This window comes from Calidris pugnax, unplaced genomic scaffold (genome assembly GCF_001431845.1).
Source record: "Calidris pugnax isolate Ruff unplaced genomic scaffold, ASM143184v1 scaffold13, whole genome shotgun sequence".
NCBI classification, from domain to species: domain Eukaryota; kingdom Metazoa; phylum Chordata; class Aves; order Charadriiformes; family Scolopacidae; genus Calidris; species Calidris pugnax.
In genome coordinates this window covers 246,557-265,829 of record NW_015090810.1, presented here as the reverse complement: position 1 = coordinate 265,829, position 19,273 = coordinate 246,557, and the positions used below count along the sequence as shown (strand labels likewise).

General features: G+C 37.8%; 1 protein-coding gene across 3 annotated transcripts in view; it reads left to right on the top strand.

Annotated features, from left to right (window-relative positions):
• The window catches only part of COBL (cordon-bleu WH2 repeat protein), a 173,474-nt gene that overhangs the window by 124,926 nt on the left and 29,275 nt on the right, over positions 1-19,273 (top strand). The gene's annotated exons all lie outside the window — the stretch shown is intronic.

The following is a 19,273-nucleotide window of genomic DNA, read 5'->3' as shown; positions in this document are numbered from 1 at the left end:
TCCCCTTGGGGCATAACAGTTATCAGACAAAAAAATAGGATCTTTTCCACATCCTTGTGTATTTTTGAAAAGCATTTTTTGTGCTTATCCATCGACTGTCTTAAAATCTTTGTACACAGTCCAAGTCTTTGATCATGTATTATGTTCCCTGTGGGCTTGCCCTGCACACCCATGTAGATCCTGTAAAGGCAGCAAAGCTCTGCACGTTATGACATCTTATGGACACACTTCCTTTGAAGGTTAGGAGGGTGTCTCCTAACCTTGCGATAGAGAAATGTCTCCATTAGCAGCTAATTTGTCAAAATATCTTTTTCCAGGACATTTTCTTTAATTATTCTGCAGTTAGCAGTTACTCTGATACATTAGTGTTGCTGTGTTTGTTGTTGGATACCAACTAAATCTAAAGCATTATTTTTCAAATCTGTGCTGAGGAAACACAGATTGACAAGTTTTATTGGGGGGGAGAGAAGGAAATTAAGGAGGGGGGAGAGAAGGAAATTAAGGAGATCCATACTAACAGAAAACCTGAATCTTACTGAGGATTAATCCTATTTCATTTTTACCAGCATATGCACAGAAATCATATCATACTTAAAATCATCTTTTTTTTTGCTAGATACCATCAGCATGCCTACAATGTTTTCTTTATTAAAAATCCTCTGTGGCCTTCTTTGCATTAATATTTCTGCTTCATTTGAGTTTCTACCACTAGTATTTTGCAATGCTTTCCTGATCTACCTTGGTGATCAAATACCCTTTAATCAATGCAGCTCTGATTTTATCAGCCTGATCATTTGCTCTTAAACAAACAATATCCCAGCCAAAAGGATTTGATTAAGCTTGTACGTGGAAACATAACATGAGCTTTTATTATCATCAGTTTACTGAGAGCAAAAGATTAGTGCTCGGTGGGTACTTTATACTTAAAGTGTCAGTGTAGGAGAGGGACAAGTTTAGGTTTATAATTGTGCTGTGCTCTACCGAGATAAAGATACATGCATAGATTTATACAAGAGAAGTGCGTATGGATGTGCCCATGAGAGAAAGCAGCACATATGACAGATGCTAATTATATTGCCTAATGCCATTCTGGAAGGTGCTTAGGTACTGTAGCCATTGAGCGGTACAAGAACAGAGTTTTGCAATGATGTTTTTTCTTGCCTGAGAATGCCTCAAGCACCGCAAATAGGACTTGGGCGGTAGATTCAAAGAACAACATTTTCAGTCTTCCGAACTCTAACCTCAGTAAAGGTGTTTTCTCATAGAACAAGGTGGGAAGGAGGATAAGCTAGTGATGCCAGCTATTGATGAAAGGCATATTTGTTCTGAAGTCACTTTGTAAACAGTTCTCTCCGATGAGGATTGTGGTCTTCCTTTGCTGAGTGGGTGACTGTCAGCAGCAGTTTGTCTTTCACAAGATGAGATTCTCGTTGAGAAATTAAAATTCTGTGATCGTGTGGACTTTACATTCTTGTTCCTTAAGATCTGCAACTATCTGTGAGGCACCATGCCTCATCCCTTAGTCCTTCCCAGCAAACCCAGTTGCCTAATTGTGCTCTGGGAAACTCACGTTGAGGAATTTTCATTTCATAGAGGGTGGTAGTAATCGCTCTTCACGGAGTTTTCCAAAATTATGTGGAGTGTAGGTCATTCATGAATAGAGCCTTTAGTAAGATACTTGGGCTTTTCTGACTCTAATGGTAAGAAACTCTTCCACAAACAAGAATACACAGTTTTTGCTCTTTAATCTTAATTCTCATTACGTGGCCTTTTTGCTTAACTTTTAGTCTGGTAGACCCTTAGCTGCATGTTGTGTACATGTCTAAAATGATGTATTCATGCAATCCTTTCTCCTTCCTTATATTACTAATCAGATTGTTCATGGCCTGTGATTCTAAGATCGACTGCACGTTGGGAATGCAGAAATGGAGATTGTCATCACTGTTGCATGGCATTTGGTTATGTCACGTAGCCTGTGAAGTTTCCAATAAATGAGTCAATAGCGAGCTCTGTGCTACTTCAGGTAAAGAATGCCCATATCAAAAGATTGCTGCACCTAGACAAGCGACTAAAACTTGCTAACTAAACTAAAACCTCCATGATTAGCCCTTTATTTGGCTTGTTCTGAACTATCATTAAGAAACACAGAAAGAAACTTATTTGAAATTTTGTGCTGTTTGAAAAAGAACAAGCAATTCACCTTCTTGTAGAGTGAGATCCTGCAGTTAAATTCTTCACTCTGACACTGGATAAAGTACTAGTGTACTCAGGGTTCGCACTGTGTAAGGGCTTAACACTGATCAATTTTTAAATTTTGGAAAGTGTTCTGTCTTTAAAGATGTGAAACTGTGATTTGAAAGTGTCTTTTTTTTTTTTAACTATAGATAAAAATAATCATCACCTAACCAGAAAGTTTGAAAGGGGTAGAATGCATATAAGCATTTTTCAGTTCCTTTCATAGATGATACCTATACTACTAGTTGATATATAATACCAGGTTAATTTTCAGGAACAAGGAGAACAGAAAGGAGCCTTGTCCTCATATCTGATTTTTAATGTTTTTCATTGTATCATTGATATATTAACAGGTACTACAAGACACTTGACAAAAGCTGTGACAGTTTCACGAGCAATTAGGTCATATTTATTCAGTCACCTTAGATATATATCATGTCTTTCACAGTCATTAGGGATAGTCTCTAAGCGTTGGACTTGGTTAACTTGAGGTGAAAATAGGTAGAGAAGTTCACAGAGAGGAAACTACATTTTCTTACGTGTGATTCTAAATTGATTGAGAACTGCAGGCTGCTGACTAGGGAATTTTGCTGGCCTGTCACAGTGCTCCCTCAGAAGCCATCTGTCAAGTGACCCAGCCTTTTTTTTTCTTATAGATGATCTTTAAAGCAAGAAAACATGCAAATGTGACTTAGGAGGCTTACACTGCCATCACTGCTCTCACTCATCCTGCCTGATCTAAAGCTAAAAAATGAAGTTAAATCTCCACCATCATCTATCTTGTACCTTATGGAGAATTAAAATTCAGGCCAAGTAAAGCAGAACTCATAGACATGCTGCATATCAGTAGGTGTTGTGCTCTTGGGATTGAGTTATCTTATACATGAACCCAGGGAGTCAGTCTCAGAGCATCTGTGGGATTCCGAATTTTAAAACATGCCCACGGACCTACACCTCCTTTGGGTGTCTGATTCTTTAACATTAGTGAGCGTGCTAGCCATTCTGCTGTCTGACCTACGCAATATTTATGATTTTATCGTTTTACTCTTTTCCCCCAACAGTTTACTGTTGTGCATCATTCCCTTCATATACCAAGCGCGTCTGACAGACCTTGCCTCTTCCTATGACCTTCATACCTCTGAACCTCCTGTGCCTCTGCTACTCTTGATTCTTCTGATGCCTTCCTTCCTCCCCTGCTGGAAAGAACGTGTTTTTCTGACTGAGATTTTGGCTTCCTTTCTTTTTGAACTCGCACATTCTCTTTTAATTACTATTGATTATTTTTGGCTGTGGTTCATACTCATTTGTGAGATGTACGCTCCTGAACTGAGTGCTGTGTTACATAAATCTATATATCAGCCTCAGAAAGATTATCCATACATTTGTCTGTTCCTTTTCAAAAGATTGTCTTTATTTTGAGCCATGTTTTAATTTGATTTGGTGTTTAAAAGAGTGTGGTTTTGGGACGGGGTGACTTACTTTCAATACTGTCTAAAGAGTTAATGAAAACTTCCTGAAACAATTTTTCATTTTTTTTTTTTCTGTTATCCTAATATAATATTTTACGTTCTCAAATATATTCTATTTCTCCTTCATTGCATATATTTTGTTCCTTTGTGCACGGCCTAGTCAAGTTGAAGTGCAAGATTCTTTCTATATCTCGGCTATCAATCAAGAAAATGCCAAGAAAGAAAGAAAGAAACAGAAAGATCTGTTGGATTTATAAGGGGCCTAAAAGGAATACTAAGAGCCAGTACCAAATACAGTGATTCATAGGCTTTACTTCTGCTTTCATCCTGATTCTTAGTATGAGTAATTTTATCTTGATGCTGGAGAGATCCTCTGGAAATCAAGGTGTGTGTTCTATTTCTGTAACAAAAGATGCAAACACTTTGCTCAAGAGAAATCTTGTTCCACAAGTCTCCTTTTTACAGTACTTGAAATAGTGAGTTATAATTAAAGTATCAGCTATAGGATTGTATTTACCAAAAACTTCTTTGCGCTGAAGAAAGTTCTTCGTGTGAATGGCCCATAAGGCATGTATTTTTAATCATTCTGAACTATAAACATAGGTTTTATGAGTTGCAATGGTGCCCACACCCAGAACTATTCTGACCTCACATGTACTGTGTTTTAAGACATTTATGTTATTTAAATGAGTGAGTTGCAATACATAACTCTAATTTAAATGATGAAAAATTATTGTTTTACCCTCAAGCAAATAATAATGTTCATCTTGAATCCTTTCCAGGTAGGCAAAATGGAGAATAAGAAAGCATAGCATTCCTACAGATACTGTGGAGCATGACTAAAAAGGGTTTTGACGGTTTTTAATACAAATATGACATGTAGTTAATAAGTTTTAAGTGATGCTTCAGAAAGTATACTTAATACCCTAAGGGTCTTCTAATAAAAGTGAAGTAGAATTGAACTCTCTGTGCTGCCAGGTACTTTGTAATAGCTTCTTAAGACAGGACAATGATTTAATTGTAAGTCTTCTCTTAAGAAAAAACAACTAGTAGGTGTTCACAATGTGAAGATTAAGAACCTAATTTACCCATTCTCATTACTCTATTTACATCCTATTTGTACCTCCACAGAGTGACATGCCCCATGGAGTTCAGACTAGTATAAAAACTGAATAATGAAGTAGTGAAACAACTTCTTTTATATTGAGTACAATGTAGAATTACAGTGAATTGTAAAAGCAGTTCTTTGCATTGACACCAGTTTAGCTTAAAGGAGGATCAAGTTTTCAACAAAACTATGTTTTCAATGCAAAAAATCCCTTGCTTTGAAGGAATACAGCTATAACCCCTCTCCACATAGCTGACAAGTTTGCTGTGAAAAGTTGTCTCTTTTCAAGTGGTCTGTTCAAACTCTTTAAAAGCTCTAGGTGAGAACTCAAAAAGTTCATAACTTACCCTTAATTTACTTTTTTTATGTTAAAATGCAAAATTTCCTCTAAAATTATGTTTGTGGGAATTAACAGTTTCTGTGAAATTTCTACGTAAAATATATTAATGAATGGTTTAAGCTAACCAGCTCTGGTTTTCTGAATTAAAAAAAAAATCTTGCTTATGCTAGCCCATATCCTTTGCTTCTTAAATTTTGTAAGTGCCAGGTACATATACAGTGTTATACAGAACTTAAAAAAAAAGAAGAAAAATTGCTACATCTTTACAAGAAATCATCTTAATTATAAGAAATTATGCTTATACTATAACATTAGCATGTTTATAACCTCCTATTACTATACACAGTGTGGGAAAGAACTTTCAGTGACACTCATTAAATCCAGATCTATTCAGTGGAATTGCATAGATACTGTGTTTCACAACTGTTAATTCATAGTAGTGTGATTATGGGAACACGAACTTGCTGGAAGTTTGGTTCTTGAGCACTGGTTCAGCACCAAGGTGCAGTTGGGGAATCCCTGCTTCTTCCAGGCTTTGACCCAGAATTTCTAATGTCGCCTCAATTCAGCTTCTGGAAGAGAACGAGAGGAAGAAATGTCAGTTTAGGTCAGTTTGATGGAGCCTTAGGTTAGCAGTGATATGAAAGGACATTGCTTGGTTTTACTCCTTATATTTTAACCATGGAGACATTAGAAATATAATGAGAATGGCATAGAGGAGTTGATTACAAATTGACTACTATACTACAGTTTTTCACCAAAATGCTCTTACCAGAGTTAGTAAGAAACACATTTAATATATTCAGGATTTATCTGCACTGCAGAACAGCATTGCTCAAATACTGTCCTTCATGGTAACATATCTGAGGAAAACAAACAAAAAAACAAACCAAAAGCCCATATTATTAAGCTGTTTCAAGAGGTCAAGTAAATGCATAGATAGCTTATAAATCAAAACAAATTCCAGTATTATGACTCCAATGTCAGTGACATTCAGTGCTCTTAGGAAAAAAGGACAGATGTATAATTTTGATTAAACCCATTGTGATACCTGATGAGTGTGCTCAACCCCTACGAAAACCATTGAATTAGAAACAGATTAAGCTTCTTGGTGTATGGGTTTTACTGCTGGCCGTGTAAAACTTTTTTTATGTTGACCACCAGAGGGAGCCGACGTCGTCACGTATCTGCAGTAGGTAGCAAGTACCAATAATGCTGAAGGTGAATTTTAAGCTAAAACACTTATACAAATGTTTTCAGTTCTTAAAGATTGCCATAAAAATAAACTTAGTTTGCTGAGTTGTTTTGTTAAGCAACTAAAAAGAGAAATAAATATTTTTTTCTGTATTTTTTAAATCAATTTATGAAGGTAAAATTATATTTGCCACTGCGATGGCTTCTTCCAAACATAAGCTCAAATTTTTACTCTAGGCATTCTTGCAAAGGGTGGTGTCGTGTTGAGTTAGCTGTTATATTATATAGATACTGCCTGTATATTTATGGCAGCTGTGTCCAAGGTGTATGTGCTTAAGAACAAGTGCATAGGAGTAGGTCAGGATTAGTGCCAATATAGAAAGACCTGTTCTGCTAGCAAGGTTTATCAGCTTGAGTTTTAGCACTTTAAAAGCATGAGCAGATTGTTTTAGTACCCATTCTCTTTCACAACAAATGACTTCGTTACCAGCAAGTCAGTCATTCAGAGAGTAATATCTAGGATACAGAGACTCTCCAAACATCCTTAAATGGCTTTTCTGCACATAACTTTTCTTAGGATTGAAATGAATGTTGTCTTTCTCACTGAGCAGCTGGATTTTTTCTTTTCCAGGGGCAGGACTATAGAATACTAAACTTTGAACTAATTCCATTTTTATCTTCAGAAAATGTGCTACTGGTCCAGATCTGAAACTTATTCTGGGCAGGTAAAATATGGAGAGAATATTCTAAATATACGAATAGGAAAAGGAAATATTTCTCTTTTTGTTCATTTTCAAGTGGAAGTATTTAAAGCTGTCCGTGGCATCTGGAGTGCTCGAATAAGTGCCAAGGAAGAGTGATTGGTAGAGAAATTATCCAGTCCAAATTATATGATGAATTGCAAAGGCCTATGATGCATTTATTTATTAAACATATGGCCGTGCAATCTATCATATGTCCATCATCTGTCCCTGTATTCTGCATTCATAAAGTAAACTCTGTAGTCATGATTCTCATACACTCATCATTTATGTTTACAGCCCACTTTAAGTCCTCTTTATTGTTCCAGACCAGTATAAAAGTGCCTCTTTGTGAGAGTTGGGCCGTGTGTGTGTGTATAAGACAGCAGTTCTGTCTTCTGAACTTGGCTTCCAGTCACTGTCATGACTCTCAATATATATTTAGTACATGCACTAGGCACCATTTAACTTTCCATACTAAAATACATGTTATTTTAGAAGATAAAATGTAACTTATTCCATCTCTCCAAAATTACAGCCATGTTGTTTTCTAATGTCATTGCAAAACTATGAACTCCCCCTTCCAGGACAGTGAGAAAAACTTGCTGTCACTGTTTACACACTTCTTATTCAGATATCTGATGTATAGTCTGCATACTATATGTGCATATATGTGCATATGCGGTATGCTTCTGTATGGTTAGAGAAGTCTACTGTTAAAATTCATGAGAAGACAACAGAACAAAAAGTGACATAATTAATTTTTTGTTTATCCAGAAGAACTTACACGTAATAACTCTGCTAATTCTTGCTGAGGTGGGGAAGGGTGATCTTGTATTTTTCTATGCAAGAATCAGCTGCTTCATTCTTTATTCCTTGTTTATTGCATATTTTTCTGCGATGCTCTGTTTTCAAGTGGTGAATGAATGTTGAAAGGATCAAGCCCGGTAGCATGAATGAACTAATTTAGAAGTTGATAACATACTGAAGAATATTTCTTGAACATGAAAGATTATTTTTTTTTCCTGTTGAGTTCTAATAAGAAAATTGTAAATTTGGGTCACCAAATCTTCTTCATTTTATCATGCCTTGAGAAAGTTATGAAGAAAGGGACCCAGTCCTGGGTAAAAGTAATACCAGTTGGAAAGGGGGTATTTTATATTCCCTTACATGTTCATTCTGCTGCCTGCCATGGTATTGGAAATAATAGCTGTGATATTGCAGACTTTGAGCCAGATTCAGTCCTACTGTAAGAGAGAGCAATTTCTTTGAATATAACAAAATATTTTCTGGTTACATTAAGTATGGGACTAGACTCAAGTAAATCAAATAGTCTTTCTAGCCTCATTTCCTGATATTAAGTTTTTAACTGGTTATTTACCTATTTCATAGTGTGTGGAATAAACCTTAGCTTCATATTTCTTATCCTGACTAAATGTAAAGACGTTGCTCTTTTAAATTCCCTTGCAGCCCAGCTCTGCAATCCAAGTGGTCTGTGGATAAACTGTGAATGTTTATTCTAAGGGAAACCAAGTTCCCTGTTTTCCTCTTCCTTAGTCAAAATAAGAGCAGTTTAACTCTGTGAGCCATACCTTTAATAACTCAGTGGCATCTTAAACGTACTCTGCTGTACTTGAATAGTGAAATAGGAAGAAATCAGGACACCCATACAAGTAGAGAGAGTTAGGCGTTATCAGTAACAAGCCAGACTAAACATCTGTGTCCAGCCACGTACATGTAGGGGGGGTGAGAACTTTCATTCTGGGTATGAATTTGAAGTTATGCTTGATTTACACATTATGTATGGGCCAAATCAGGTTGGTGTTTGAAATAGCATTGAAATTTGTAGAGCAAGATCCTACTGATTCAAATGCAAGCAATGCACAGAGAGCTACAGAAAGCAAACTGTTGAAAATGTTTATATTCTCTATTCCGGGTAGGTGATAATACCCATACCAAAGTGCTTGTCCATCCTTAGAGATGCTCATATTCAGCTTTTCATATTACCACTTCTAAGTCAGTAAACACTGACTAAAATGCCTGCCTGCTTTCTTCTAAGAAATTGAGAATTCTGGCCATGCACATTCACTTCTGGGTTTTAGGGCCTGAGGGAGCAAAAGGCTGAGAGCAGAGACAGAGTCTTTTGTCAGCTCCTTTTGTGGATTCCATAATTGGTTCCTGGCATGGGTAAAAGCATTACTTTCCAATCTACTGTACCATAAGCAAAGGTGGGGTGTAATGGAGGACAAAGACCTAAAACAAAGGAAGATGGAGTAAAGAATGAGAAAGGAGGACTATAACAGACAAATACTATTTTTTCTTTTAAGACTATTGGGATTAAAAGGTGAAAGTAAAGTTGCTAAATATGTGGTAACCTCCCATAAACAGTGAAGGACTGTTAGGGGAGTATCTACTTACTTGTTAGAGCAAACAAACATAACAACTGATTTTTTAACTTCAAGCATCTAATGAAAATTTATATTGATACCTGTTTTTTAAATCATGTAGTTAGGATTTTTCTTCTTTTCATTCCCATGATTTTTTCTTTCCTCAATTTTTTCACTTGACAAGATGTTAAATAGGAAAGTAGAAAATGTTTTTTTAGTTTGTAAAAAACAAGAAAATTAATGGAGAATTATTTTCAACATTTTTTTCTTAAGTAAGTGAAAACATGCAACAGCTCTATTTATAAGGTGTGTCTATAGGTGTAACAGTCAACACTTGAATGTAAGGATTTCAGAATTCTTCTAATCAAAGTATAAGAATTATGAAGAATTACATAAGGATTATAAAGGCTGTAAGAAAAACTAATCTACTGGCTTTAAGTTCAAGATAAGGACTTTTCTTTACTTGTAAGAAATGAAGCGTTTTGGAAGTTAAACAGGCTCTTATTCTTGACTTCCTGTACAGAAAGCCTCACAGTGTACTACTGAAAGCTGCAGAAGGGCCAGCCTTTTGGTTTTATTCTGAAACCCTTTTTGGTTACTACCAGTCTCCCAGACATGTTAAATCAATGCTCAGGAGTAATACTGATCTTTTTTACCAGGTAAAATTTAGCCTGCTTTCTCCCCAGAAAGAGAAAAGATATTTTTTCCCAGAATAAATCTTATGTGAATTAAACACAACATATATAAATGTTTTCCTGACTATTTATAATTTAAAAGTATATTTTTTTACTTATAAAACCCTTCTCTGCTTGCCTTCAGAAAATGAGAAGAATATGCTGATTAACTGACCAGTCATTTAAAGAAGCTTAGAGTCCAAGTTTTCCAAATGAAAACATTTGGTAAAAAAGAAGGAAAAAAAAAAAAAAAAAAAGCATGCATATACTGTAATTTGCTTGTTTGCTCCACTCCCTTGTGGACATGCCCAGCTTCCTCTGTACCTGGCAGCTTTCCTGTTCTGTATTCATCAAGCTAATCAATGGGATTCAGATGTTCCTCAAATACAATCATTTGTCTTCAGTCTGCTCTTACAAAGGATACAGATTGTACTAAAAAGGCTTTTCTTCATTTTCAGGGTACATTAAATTCATACCACTGTTCATAATACAAGGCTTTGGCAATGTATCGATGGCATTTTTTTACACAAAAAAATCCTTGCAGGGGGAAACTCCTTGCGGTTTTTCCATGGAGAAAATTAGCAGACTGAAAGCAGTGGAGACAGAAGTCCTTAAACTTACATGCTGTAATGTGAAGAGTAGTAACAAACCACCAGCTTGATTCTGTGCTGGTCTGATAGAAGCCACTCTAAGCTGAGAGTTTTATAATCTCATACTGAATTTATGAGCAATCAAGAGAATGAAGATAATGTTTGAGCATTACTGTACTAACTGTACTGTATAAAGTGGAAAAGTGGCCAGTCACACCTGCTAAAAAAATATCCAAACACAATTCTTTGCTGGTTGTTTTCAGGAAAAAAAATTAACTGGTTCTTTGGAGTCTAAAGGAGCAGGTGCCTTTCTTTTTTTTTAACATTCCTTTTCAGTTAGGGATAAGAAGGGAAAAGAAAGGGGATAATAATGGATAAAAGGGGGAAATAGTAGATGGAGGAGAAAATCCCATAAGCTTCACCTTTTAGCTTTTCAAAACCAAAATGGATGTTAGGATTTGGGAATTTTTCCTTTTTTTTTCTTCTTTGTTTTCTTCTTCTCCTCCCCCAGACCTCATCAAGTAATTCCTTAAGCGTTTCTTTTTGACGTCTGCATTAATGACTCAGTTGTCTGGTATCTAAACCCAGCACACTCTGGGTTGAAGCTTTGCTGTTGTTCATAGCATCGTTCCCTCAGGTATCCCCGATAGATAATAGAGAATGAACTTTTATGTCAGCACATATATGAAGCAAGTCTCCTTGCTCTGTCCTTTTTACCTCTTTAGGAAACTTTTGGGACTAAACTTTAGTGTTATCCTTCCTGACTAATTCAGGAGAAGTTGGCAGCCAGTTTACAAGTTACTGGAGGGTGACCTTCTCAACCTAATTTTTGTTGGAACTGAGGCTAAAAAGAAAGAAACTCAAAGACATTTCCAAATTTGCTGTAGGAAAAATGACCTTTTATTCTGATCCTAATTAAGCCCATTAACTCAGGTGAAAAATTCCCTAAACTAGCTTGTCTGTTTTGAGGGCATGATCATAGTGAACCTTCAAATTCTAGAAATGGCCCTGCTCCAGCAAAGCACTTAAGCATGCTTAATCAGGTACCCCATTATACAGCATGCACGTTATTATTGAATGAACTGCGTAAATGAAAGCCTTAAAATGCTTCACATGAATAAAAATGCAGACAAATTTTCCCTGTGGGGATTCATCCCATGCAGGAGATATCTGCAGCTTTGCATTTTAATCAGTGAGTGGTCCAATCCTGCTCCCATTGAAGTCAGTAGCAAAACCCAACTGCTGGAGTGGAAACAGGATGGGATACTAACAGCGCGAAACATGAAAGGGGAAGATTTATTCCAAGTGGGTGTTCAGATGATGACCTGTTTCTTGCATCAAGGTACTGTTCACCACAGCACCGGAGATGACACTGCCATTAACATTTTGCTATCCACAAATCAGTACAGAGCATAACATGCAGTTACCACTCTTACATGTTTGCATTTCTTCCTCCTGATATTTCAAGTTAATAGGGAAAGAGAGCCCCAGGGCAAAGCACGATTGATGAGATAATTGACTTCACAAGAGGACTGTGAAAGAGTGGGCCAAATTCCACTCTGACTTAAGTGTTCCCATCTCTGCTTGTGTCTGAAATAATCTGATCTAGTCCATCTGCTGTTCAAAGAGGAGTAGTGGTGTGACAGCAGAGCTCTTCTGTGAGCACTTTGTTCTCCACCTGTCCAATATTCTCCTCCTTACTGGGCTCCCAGGGAGAGCTTCAGTGTGCCCTGCTGCAAAGATAACCTCATGGCTAGAGCCTGAAGTGGAGTTCAAGATACTCTGCAGTTGATTCTTGCCCCATGCAGTGATTTCTTGGCTTATGTTTGTGTTACTGGAAAAGAAGTCTGTCTCTTGCCATCTTTCAATACAACAGGTTGTCTTTAAGGGCTTCTGCAGCGTGTCTGTGGCTCTTTTCTGCTCGTGTAGCTTGCTGTATTTTAGGTGGCGAGTGTGCTTGGCTTGCATTGTCCTGGCCTCGCTGCCCTCGGTTTGCCCTTGTCCCAGCATGGAAGTCTGGTATTTAGAGTGCCTAGGAGCTGTCCTTTGAAAATGGCACAATGCCCCTCTGGAGGATATCACACAAGATCTTCAGGGAGATACTTAGCATACTCTGGTCCTCAGTTTTGTTCACTGCAAGAATAATTCTTTCTTTGCTGAGCAGCTCCAGAAGGCAAAATATCTTAGTGATGAGAAGCGTTCAGGTACTCCAAGCAGTGTCTCTCCATTGTCTTCTGTTGACATCACTGGACATCTTAACAGCTATGAGAAATATGGTAGAAGAGTAATCAAGTGTGAATGTGCAGTAAAGTGTATAATAACTAAACTCAGAAAAGAAGCATGCTTTTCTAGGTTAAAATATTTCTGGAAATATAATTACCAAAGTAAACCACCAGCCAAAGTATATTGAAAAGCCTATTGTTCTTTGAACTTCGTAGAGGGAAACAGGTATTCCATTTATCAGGAGGTCCAAGAGGAATCAGTTAATGTGCATCAAAAGAGATCAGAGGAGAGCTTTGTGTCTTTATAGCACAGAGGTGTATGAAAATGTTTTCATATCTATATTTGGAGCTAGCTGCTGAAAATCTGCTGTGAAGGTATTTACGGTATTGGTGGTTTGGCTGAAGCACATTTTGGCCAATTAAATGGAGTTATTTTGTGCCGTCCTAATTCTAAGTTAAACAGGTGGTTTGTGCACGAAACATTTAATTTTCTCAGGGATCTGTCTGACTTGAGGTGACATTATAGATGCTATCCTATACAAAGATAGAAGGTGATGTAAGGGAAAATGACGGATGCAGTGATGGGGGAACTGAATACTGACATCACATATCTGAATGGACTGAGGTGCTGTGAGGATGAGTAAGAAGAAACAATCCACAGGAGTCATGAAATCCCATTTTGTTAACCACCACACCAGCCTGAAGTTCACTCTTAGCTTTTGGTATTAAGTGAAACTGATAGTTGTTGCCGTTACTGCTTAGTAAGTCTGCATTCTCAGGAAGCTACTAAAAGTATTTTTTCTTGTTTGTGCAGCAATTCTCAATAGAAGTGCTTATACACCCAAGACAAGTATACTTTGTCCCTATAAACAGAAAGCAACTGTTGAAAATTCTTAATTTCTGTGTATAATACCTAATGGCTTCACTAATATATAGCTTATTACAGATTGACCTGATTCTTTTCCGCACCTCCTAACTTTTAAATCACTTTTAATCAGAAATAAATACACAACTGTGAGTGTAATGGTGTCTCTGTACAATGGAAAGTGCTCCTAAATCCCACAAGTGTGTCTGTATGTATATGTACTTGGTTTAGGGTTGAGTCTTTTTGTCTCTTCTTTGCTGAGTTTGCTGGTAGCTAGTCTCTGGGGAAGGAGGGTATAATTACAATGCGAAAGTGTTTTATGTTTTCTCAATTTCTTTTCATATGTTAGAAATATGAAACTCTGGTAGAGATTTTATGGAATTGTTGACAGACAAACTAAGGAGGAGAATGAATTGATAGAATAGTGTGCACAAGGGGGAAAGAAGATGAAGTTTAAAAAGAAAAGTTTAGCAAACAGCCTTTTTTCTGTGGTCTTAAAAAACACCTAAAAAAACATTGGTTTATTGCATAGGTGCACTAATCATTTCTGGTTTTATTCGTTACACCACATATGCTTTTCGTGCAATTTTATAGAGTGTGTTCTCTAAGATGGCTCATGAAAATCACCTTCATAGTACATTTATTTAGATTCAGCAGTGTGCTTGAATGGAAGCCGACCACCTCTGTAAAGGATGCGGATTGCCAAAATCTAACACTTAAGACTAATAATTCCCAGCAAAATGTGGAGAGTGGCTTGTTTCTTCACCAGAGTCATTACATTGTGCAGTCTTTCTTTTTGGATCTAGTTTTTCCTTTCCCATAGAGTCCTCCAAAGACCCCCAATTATTGATCATGGTATGTTACCAGTGTTACACATGGTGATTTATTAAGTGCAAGTCTGAAGCTCTCTATTATATGCTCTTAAATATATTTCCCTGTTATCCTGCTCCTCTAACCTACTGTGCCTGCTGGTTCATAGTCTTTTTGAACTGCACGGATTCAGCACACTGCCCTCGTCGTCACAGTTCAGCAAACGACCAACTAGAGCCTGGAAAGCACCTTGTGAGTTGTTCTAGCTTGCTCTTAACTTCAGATAGTGAACACCAGGAACCATTGTGAAAGTCTGCCCATCAGACTTTGCTGTCTAACAACCCACACTACTGACTGATTTTTAAAAATCTATCCTTCTCCAAGCCAAATGGCAATGTTCTCTAGTTAATCAAGGAAAGATCTACTTCAACACAAGATGCTTTTCCTGTCAAAGAGCATTTTGCTCTTCATGTTGCTTTTGTGACATCTGATCCCTATGAATGAGGAAGGCTGGTTGCTGGCTATGGTGTGGACTCATCAGAGTCTCAAAACAAGGCTTTTATAGAAGCAAGAAACTGGTAGGTTCAAAAGAGTGCCGAAAAGGAGAGGATGAAAAGTAGTTTAGCAATAGCAGCAGCATTCTAGGTCAAATGGGCTTTGCAGAGGTTAGAGAGGCTTTTTCAGACATTGGAGAAAGTATTGTGGGAAAGAAATGGGAATAAAGTCCAATATGTTAATTTTTCCCTGTCTGAAAAGCTGTATTGTATTAGTTCAGAAATTTTTCTTTGTTTGTTTTTCAGGTGGTAAAAATAAAAATCTGAAATGGGAGAGGGTAGCAGATGTTTACTTGAAGTGGTAGTTTCCTCCGAGTCCTTGTAGAGGCAGCAGTCTTACCTGGTGTTGTTTTGAGAGAGAAACTTCATAATGATTTTCAGCATAGGTTTGAAAGGAAAATCAAACAGTAGTGCACAGACCTTCACAGTTGCTTGCACATGGAAAAAACAATGGAGGGACTGGGATACTATTCAGTTCCTGCTCCTTGACTTGATCCTATCTTGTATTGCCTTTGGTGTAGGAAACACCATTGCCAAAAAAAGCTGTTGTAAAAGTTGCAATATCTTTGTGTTCCAATATCAACTAACAGCAGATGGGTTTAACCTCAAGGGAAGTGCTTACTGCCTCAAATTGGTAATGCAGGTTAAATGACTCCACGTTGCATTTATTTTTCAATCATAGGAGAGTAGATCTAGGTAGCTAAGTTAACAGTGATTAGCTTGGGCTTGACTGTGGAAATACTGAACATTCACAGGGTGTATCTAATAATACTCCATATGTACCTTTCTGATGGTATGTCTGGTGAGACATGTCCTTAGTGAGTCTTTTAATTTTTATTATTGGCTAGCATGTAAAGGGATGAATTTACTTCTGTTTGCAGGTTTTGTGCAGTAAGAATGACTGCAATTAAAGAACCTGTTGAAAAACATGAACACGGGGCATAAGACTAGGAAGGAGACTGAAACTATCTTATTATAGAGAAACTGGGGAGTCGCATGCAGGACTGTGTGAGTAAGCAACGTGCCCTTGTGGTGATGAAGCACTAACCACAGACTGGGTTGCAGTAGCAAGAGCATAGCCAACAGATCAAGGAAAATGGTTACAGCCTTTTACTTGGCTGCCATCATCTGTGTCCATTGTCCAAAAGTGGATTCAGGTTTGAGTTCGGTGGAACAAGACAATGACAGAGCAGAGGTAGCACAGTCTGGCAGAAGGTGTCGAAGACATACGTGAAGGTGCTGAGGCTGCAGGAGGGAAGGGTAAGAATAATTTGAATGCTGTCTTGCATCTGAAGGACAAGGAAGAGCAAGCCAGACTCTGAGATTCACTGAAAAAGGCTAAGACTGCAACAGTCACAACTAGCAGCTAGAAAAGTTTCAATTTGGCATAAAAAGGTATTCTTTATAGGGAGAAGCATTAAACATTGCCCAGGTAATGATTTGTGATTTCTCAGTGAGTCTGTGAAGTCTCCACGCTTGGAGTTTTTCAAAACTCAGGTGCTTGGGGTCCTGAGCAACCTTGTCTAAGCTGGAAGTTAGGTTTGGTTTGAGAAGGACATTGAAGTAGGTGACTTCCAGAGGTTCTTTCCAAGTCAAATTATTCAGTGTTTCTATGACCTAAATGAACATTAAGCTGCTCTACATCCTCATTTTGGATGAGGGCTGGAGCTGCGGAGCATGGTTCCTCACCTCAGCATTTTCTGGCCACACCTTCATTTTCTGCAAGGCAGTTACATGAATTGTGAGGGAAGGAGCACCTCAGAGCTCGATCCGTTCTCCCACTCCTCCCGTGCTATTGTTAGTGTACAACAGTGATCATTTATTTTCTCTTTGGTTCTTTTCATTTTTAAACAATGAAGGCATGCATAGAGGCTCAAATATGCTAAGAAGCATATTGGATTAAAGTAGTCTTAATTGTGATAAATAGAGGGAAGTCCGCTCATTCTGTCTTGTGTTTTAACTGCTTGCTGAATGGTTTTTAACACCTATTGCTACGTACAAATTTTTGATCCATGAGCAACATGAGTAAAGTGCAACCAGCACACATTGTACCAGTGTGAAAACTCCTAAAGTAATCCTGTGTTGTCCGTTTTCATAATCTCTTTTAATCATTGCCATAATAAATGGGGTTTTTCCCCATTTCTTCCACCAGCCTTCTTCCAAGCATATGAAATAAACGTACACTTTTTAATAGTGATCTTTTGTGATGGTCTAACTTTTTACTGCCAGTACAAATAATTAGAGCTGTTTCTTTCTCTTGCTAGAAGTTTTAAGTACTGTCAGGGAAATAATTATGTTGTAATTTGGGGATCATTATAAGAGTTAATATTCTTTAACATCATGAAATTTGTAATACTTTTTACAACTTCATTGTAATAGACCATTTGAACTACAGGAAAGCAATTTTAGTCCACAAAAAGAAAGTTTTTTGGCAGTGGAACAAGTGATGAAAGAAATTGGAAAATAATTACCAACCTCTTAGCAAGAACTCAAAGGAATTAGAGGAACTCTGCATCTCTCAAACCATTATAAAGTTCATATTATTCACCATGTAGAGGTTAAATCAACTGTTACCTCTTTAAAAATGCTTTTGGATATGCTGTTTCTGTCATTGCTGAATGTGACAGTAAACCACCAGCAGTGCTTTAAAACCAGAAGGTCACGGCACTTAGTGAACAGTTGTAGTCTGAGACTTACATCCTGTACTCGTGGGACTCAGAGGGAGTGATGGCTTGAGCTTTGGTGACTGATTTTGTAAGTCTGAGTAGGATACGCATCTTTTGAATGCTTAGGTCTGATTCTAGTCTCATTCAAAGTCAGTGGTAGTTATTTTCATGTTAGTAATCAAAGTGAGGATTTTACCCATGGTACTCTTTGCTTATTGAATTAAATCTTCATTTCTGAAAGTGCTGATTAGCATTTAAACCAGGTGAGGTTTATCTGTCTCCCCATCATTGGCATTCTGTATGAGTAATGTGTACATATATGTGATATCAAACTGCACAAGTGCAGATATGACTCCTCTAGACTCAGAGTTCAGTGTTTTCCTAATTACTTACAGCCTATTGAGATTAAAGCGACAAGATCTGGTTTGTGCTAAACAAGAAGCTCACATTCTTTACTGATGAGCTGCTTTTCTCTTTCCCTCTTGAATATCACGGGCAACATTCTTTCAAACAGACGTCCCAGTCCCCGTCCCCCCCGCAAGAAAGCCTTTGTAACTTGTGGTTGACCTAATTGTGCAGCGACAGCGCTGCTGCTGCTGAGCAGGGGAGATCCTTGGTATGGCACTGACTTGGGCTTTGCACAGTCTGCAGCCTGGAGCAGGACATAGGTAAGTGGAATGCAGGGCACTGAGGGATGCTCTCCAATTTCACTTTTGGGTGAGATGTCCCACGGAGATTTCAGTATGATTTGGAGACCGTGGGCCAAGTTCTACACCCTTTTCAATGTCACACCTCACCTGAAGCCAGTGAGCGGGGTCACGCTTTACTGAAAAAAAAGATCTTGGCATTGTTATGCATTTGGAAATGAAGACAGTCTTCTGAGGTGCCACAGTGTTTGGGTAGTGTATTATCTGTAGCAATTGTTATTTATGTGTTCAATCCTGAAGTACTTCCCGAATATTTTTCTTAACCTGTACGTGTCTACGTAAGGCCTTGAAGATCAGAGCCCCTACTGAAATCTTGTTAGTGTTGTGACAGAGGGAAACAAATGCCGAGATTTTTCTTCATTTGACCAAGAAATAACCTCAGTAGCTGCCATCGTTGTGATCACACTGTGCTTGGAGTGTGGTGGTTTTCTGGATGTGCGCTCCCTCTCAGAAAAAATATGCAAAAATCGCAATGAAGAATCACATCTACTACTGCGTGTTACCCAGTTCACTGTGTAGAATTAGAAAGTTTTAAAAGGTATTTTCTCACTCCTGGAGTCAAGACCACTCAGTAAAGTTGAGGTGGACTTTTTTCATGCCATGTGTCGTTATGCAGTAATAACCCATCCATCTTCGGTTTGCACCACTGGAGACTTAATCAAGCGTGTGTAGAAGGAAGAATAGATTCTTACTTAATCCATCCAAGGGTGGC